Source organism: Staurois parvus, unplaced genomic scaffold, assembly GCF_062004578.1.
Source record: "Staurois parvus isolate SC_StPar_1 unplaced genomic scaffold, SC_StPar_1.0 ptg001101l, whole genome shotgun sequence".
NCBI classification, from domain to species: domain Eukaryota; kingdom Metazoa; phylum Chordata; class Amphibia; order Anura; family Ranidae; genus Staurois; species Staurois parvus.
Genome location: NW_028318897.1, coordinates 477,710 through 484,279, shown reverse-complemented (window position 1 = coordinate 484,279; position 6,570 = coordinate 477,710).

Genomic DNA, 6,570 nt, shown 5'->3' with positions numbered 1-6,570 from the left:
CCTTCTTTCTTTCCTTTTACTTCCCGTGGATGGTGAGAGAGCTTTTACCAGATAATTTTTACCATCTTATGTGATTGGGAAACCATATGTGACCCAGGAGAAAGGAGAGCGGATGTCAGGATTGAAAAAGTACACGTATTGACCTCAATAATTGAGGGGTCTTATCACCTGGTAAGTGAGCACCTAGAGTGTTTTGTGAAAGTCTGTGTTGAATACACACAGGATCATCAATGGAGTTTGCCTGCACTGGACATCCAAGGGATGGTGAAAATGGACTTTTTATGAAGTACATCAGAAATGTATTGTCCTTTTAAGACTGCGATTTATATTTGACTTATATAATGGATTTCCTGTATGTGAGTATGAGCATGGATTAGTCCTTTGGTTTTACAAACAAATGATAAAATCATAGTACAGGTACAAGCAATGCTTTCTAGGATACCATGCGATCTGGTGCCCACAAACACACTGCATTTGCTATCTACATTTGGGGTGCCATCAACAATGTATTGGTACCCGCAGCAGATCGCAAAGGCATTGCGTTTTGAATGAGGAACCAGAAACGTTCATGGAACGTGCCATTCCAGCACCAAGTTCTGATAGGAAAAACCGGCTAGAAAAAGCCTTTTATACAAGAAGTGAGCGTACACATATTGTAAGGCCGAGTCTGCTAATATTAGAGAACAAACCTGTTATTCAAGAATAACCTTGTTTTATTGCTCATTCATCACGTCAAATTGAATGCAGCATGGGGACCATCACGATGGCAAAAATAAATATGGTTGAGTAATGTTGCTAAGGGATAAAAAATAAGTAGTTACGTAATTTTGTTTTCTGCACTCCAATATAGTAAAAAAAAAATAGATCCTTCAACTTGTGTTAACCATTTTGTCAACAATGCTGAGCCAATTGTTCTGTTCACCAGGTTCAGAATACTCATTACAGCTGGCCAAAAGACTGCTATACAATACACTGTAGTAGTTATACCAGTGCAGCATTCCCACATGAGGCTTTCAGTGCTGCCTTGGCAGTGCTCATTGGCATAGCACAGAGTGAGCATATGTTTTTATCAAATTGTAGCATATGAAACAGGTAAAAAGTTGAAATTATAAGATAAATATATAGGATACAGCTGGTCAGTAACATAAATATACATAAAAAATGTGTAAATAAGTAAGCGCCTTCTAGATAGCAGCAGCTGTACACCAAAGGCACCATATAAGACCTTCTAATAGACAATAATATACAAGCAACAAGCGGTGAGGAGCGATCGTAAGTGCGGAGGAGAGAGGAGTGCGGTAATAGAAAGGCAGGCTACAACCTTCATCCATTTTCTATTGTTGTCTGTATCCCTGAGACCGGAAGAGGGGAAGCGTTCCCAACAAGACTGCCATTAAAACGAACAGGCCGTCAATGCACTAGAAAAGACTTTAAGAAAAAAAAAGAGTGGTCATCACCTAATGAGAAGGCTGAGTGCAAAGCGTGGGATAGCGAAGGGGACCTGACCAGATCTGACCAGACCTCTGATGAGATATTTGAAGTCTCTATATTATATAAAAGCGCACAAAGGTTGCGCATCTGGTGAGTGTGTAATCTGTATCCTAATTGTTTCACCGTGTGCACAGTCTGTGTCGTTTGGAAATCAACAGATCGGTTGAGATCTTGCTCACACTTTCACGTTGGACTTATTCTTGGATAAAGCAATTTTCCTCACGTTATATCAGCCACAAATCTGGTGGCATATATATGAGTGCACAGTGTCACTTTATATCTTTGTATGATCTTATGTACGTGTATATACGTTTATTTATTTGTGTTTTAGCGCTGCACCTTTTTGTATATAAATATACATAGTCAGGTAAAAAAAGACACAAGCCTATCTAGTTCAACCGAAAAAAAAAAAGAAAAAAAGAAAACCCCCATATACACAATCCTATACTTACAATTGATCCAGGAAAAGCCCCAATGATCTAATTGATCCAACAAGGGAAAAACAATTCCTTTCGGACCACACAGGCAGCAATTGGAAATTCCCTGGATCAACTACCCCGGGTGTTATTTCCTATAAATGTTAATATCCAGTTATATTTAAGCATATCAGAATGAATCCGGTTTTTATTTTTTTAAATCATCTACAGTTGCAAGAAAAAGTATGTGAACCCCTTGGGATTACGTGGAGTTTTGCATGAATTGGGCATAAAATGTGCTCTGAACGTCATCTAAGTCACAACAATAGAAGAACACAGTCTGCTGAACATAATACTACACAAACATTAGATGTTGCCATGGTTTAATTGCACATAACATGTAAACATTCACAGTGCAGGGAGGAAAAAGTATGTGAGGCCCTAGCTTAATGACTTCTCCCAGAGCTAATTGGAGCCAGGAGTGAGCCAACCTTGACTCCAATCAGTGTGATGATATTGGATGTGTTGCTGACAGCTGTCCTGCCCTTAAAAAACACACACCTGTTTTGGGTTTACTGGTTTCAAGAAGCACTGTCTGATGTGAACCATGCCTCGCAGAAAAGAGCTCTCAGAAGACCTACGATCAAGAATTGTTGACTTGCATGAAGCTGGAAAGGGTTACAAAAGTATCTCCAAAAGCCTTGATGCTCATGTGTCCACGGTAAGACAGACTGTCTACAAATGGAGAAAGTTTAGCACTGTTGCTACTCTCCCTAGGCGTGGTCGTCCTGTAAAAATGACTGCAAGAGCACAGCGCAGAATGCTGCATGAGGTAAAGAAGAATCCCAGAGTGTCAGGGTTCACATACTTTTTCTTGCAACTGTATTTAGCTGGAAAGAACTAGTTCTTGAGGGAGTTTATTACACATTTTCACAGTTCTTACTTTGAAGAAGCCTTTATGTATGTATGGGGAGGGTAAATATATTTTCCTCCAAGTGTAAAAAGTGCCCACTTGTTTTATGTAATAACTTGAAAGTGATTAACTCTACACCAAGTCCAGTATATGGACCACTTGTGTATTTATACACATTGATTATACCCCTCTAAATCTCCTCTTCTCCAGAGAGAATAAATTCAGTTCAGCTAATTGTTCCTCATAGCTGAGCTTCTCCATGCCTCTTATCAGTTTGGTTGCCCTTCTCTGAGCTTTTTCCAGTTCTCCAGTTTTACTTTTACTGAACTGTTGTCCAAAACCAAACTGCCAATTTCAGATGAGGTCTTACTAATGATTCCTATAGGGCACATCATGTATCTCTCTCCAGAGTCTATACCTCTTTAAATATAAGAAAGTATTTTGCATGCTTTAGAAACTGCAACTTGCCATTGTATGCTTTTATTAAGTCTATGATCTACAAGAACACCCAGATCCTTCTCAACCATTGACTTCCCCAGCTGTTCTCATGGTAGTGTTCATATGGCAATTGGTTTGTCTCCAAAAGATAGCCGTCCAAAGTAGTAAACGTTTATGTAGAATCCTAAGGAAATAAGAATTGAAGGACTCTCATAAGAAAGTATTAAAAATTTGACTTAATTGGAAATTATGGAGATCATTAGATAAAGAGAAAAAATGTTTTTCAAAATGAATATGCTGCTGAAACATAAACAAATAAGGGTCTACCAAAATCTTTAAATGTAAAGGGTATGTAATCCCTATCCCTAGCAATGAACTTCTCGTATTAACTCTCTTTTGGTCTGTTAAATATACCTTCAAATTTTTTTGCCATACCTGTTCAGTAAGTCCAAAAAAATACTTGTTGGTCCTGTAAGAAATTCAAAGCTGTCCTGTGTTATCTCAAGGATTGTAAATAGCTCTCCTGCTTCTTATTTTGGACAACAGAACAGATAATCCCTTTAATGTGAAGATGAGAATGATCTCCATAATTCCCAGTCAATTCAAATTTGTAATACTTTCTGAAAGTCTACATAACCTTTTAGAAGATTCTACTTTGGACGGCTGTCTTTTGGCGACAAACCAACTGCCATATAAACACTACCATGAGAACAGCTGGGGGAGTCAATGGTTGAGCAGGATCTGGGTGTTCTTGTAGATAGATAGATTAGCAAGAAGTTAAGTAGAAAAGACAGCTGGGCAGGGCTGACCCCATTCAGTCCAAAAAAATGCTTTCAAGCCATATGGCTATGCCAAATCAAAAGTTGAGTAGGAAAGGTCTAGAAAGCCTGTGGAGTAGAGACATACAACCTTCTCTAGGTGCAGATGGAGAAAGTCTTGTCCCCATGCAGGATATAGTGAGGAACAGAAGTATTTAAACACCCTGCGATTTTGCAAGTTCTCCCACTTAGAAATCATGGAGGGGTCTGAAACTCACATTGTAGGTGCATTCCCACTCTGAGAGACAGAATTGAAAAAAAAATTCAGGAAATCACATTGTATGATTTTTAAAGAATTTATTTGTCTTGCACTGCTGAACATAAGTATTTGAACACCTAAGAAACAGCAAGAATTCTGGCTCTCAAAGACCTGTTACTGTGCCTTTAAAAGCCCACCTCTACTCCACTAATTAATTTAACTTAGTAGCACCTGTCTGAGCTCTTTAAAGACACCTGTCCACCCCACAGTCAGTCAGACGCCAACTACTACCATGGGCAAGATCAAAGAGCTGTCAAAAGACACCAGAGTCAAAATTGTGGACCTCCACAAGGCTGGAAAGGGCTATGGGGCAATTGCCAAGCAGCTTGGTGAAAATAGATCAACTGTTGGAGCAATTGTTAGAAAATGGAAGAGGCTAAAGATGACTGTCAGTCTCCCTCGGACTGGGGCTCCATGCAAGATCTCACCTCGTGGGGTATCACTGATGATAAGAAAGGTGAGGAATCAGCCCAGAACTACAAGGGAGGAGCTGGTCAATGACATGAAGAGAGCTGGGACCACAGTTTCAAAGGTCACTGTCGGTAGAACACTACGCCGTCATGGTTTCAAATCATGCATTGCACAGAAGGTTCCCCTGCTCAAGTCATCACATGTCCAGGCTCGTCTGAAGTTTGCCAATGACCATCTGGATGATCCAGAGGAGGCATGGGAGAAAGTCATGTGGTCAGATGAGACCAAAGTAGAACTTTTTGGTCTAAACTTCACTCGTCGTGTTTGGAGGAAAAAGAAGGATGAGTTGCATCCCAAGAACACCATCCCTACTGTGAAGCATGGGGGTGGTAACATCATGCTTTAGGGGTGCTTTTCTGCGAAGGGGACAGGACGACTGCACTGTATTAAGGAGAGGATGAATGGGGCCATTTATTGTGAAATTTTGAGCAACAACTTCCTTCCCTCAGTTAGAGCATTGAAGATGGGTCGTGGCTGGGTCTTCCAACATGACAACGACCCGAAGCATACAGCCAGGAGAACCAAGGAGTGGCTCCGTAAGAAGCATATCAAGGTTCTGGAGTGGCTTAGACAGTCTCCAGACCTAAATCCAATAGAACATCTTTGGAGGGAGCTGAAACTCCGTGTTGCTCAGCGACAGCCCCGAAACCTGACAGATCTAGAGGAGATCTGCGTGGAGGAGTCGGCCAAAATCCCTGTTGCAGTGTGTGCAAACCTGGTCAAGAACTACAGGAAACATTTGACCTCTGTAATTGCAAACAAAGGCTTCTGTACCAAATATTAACACTGATTTTCTCAGGTGTTCAAATACTTCTGTTCAGCAGTGCAAGACAAATACATTCTTTAAAAATCATACAATGTGATTTCTTGAATTTATTTTTTTTTAATTCTGTCTCTCAGAGTGGGAATGCACCTACAATGTGAATTTCAAACCCCTCCATGATTTCTAAGTGCGAGAACTTGCAAAATTACAGGGTGTTCAAATACTTCTGTTCCTCACTGTATAAGTGGTCGCTCTTGATGCCACCGGGAAGTTTTCATGCAGGCATTGAACTTTCTGAGTTGGAAAGGTCTAAAAAAAAGCCCATCAGAGGTCCATTTGGCGAGGGCGAGTGCCTGGTAACATAAGTTTATAGGATGGGTCAGAGTCAACTAGTTTAATGAGCATCAGATTGCTTTATTTTATAGGAACCAGTTCTGGTGAAAAAAGGCAATTTGATGTTCATTAAACCAGATGGTTCCAACCCATCCTGAAACGTATATGTTAACAGGCTGTCTGTAGTTCAGAACACCGACTGGCTTTTTTAAGACCTTTCCGACTCAACAAGTTCAGTGCCCACCTGAAAACTCCATCGATGTTCCAGGATTAGGACCCCAGTGGCATTGAGAGCAACCTCTTATATCTTGCATGGGGACAAGACTTTCTCCATCTGCACCTATGGAAGGTTGCGTGTCTTCACCTCACAGGGGGACCGCAGCCTCCACAGATGTAAGTTATTTTTCCTTTTCCTTCTATCATCAAACCTGCTGAGCTAACGACCATATTTGAGCAAACTACTTACTTCCCTGTCTCCCTCTTTTCTTTTCCGATGGACACCCTGAGCTTCCCCAGAAGCTGATCCTTTGAGACCAAACCCCTCAGACCTCTGTGAACCAGAACATCATGGATCACAAACCATAACAGGTAAGTAGGATTTGAGAGTGATTCTGGCAGATCAATGGGAATATTTCAGTACTTGCAGGGTCTTTAAAGCAATAATGCAT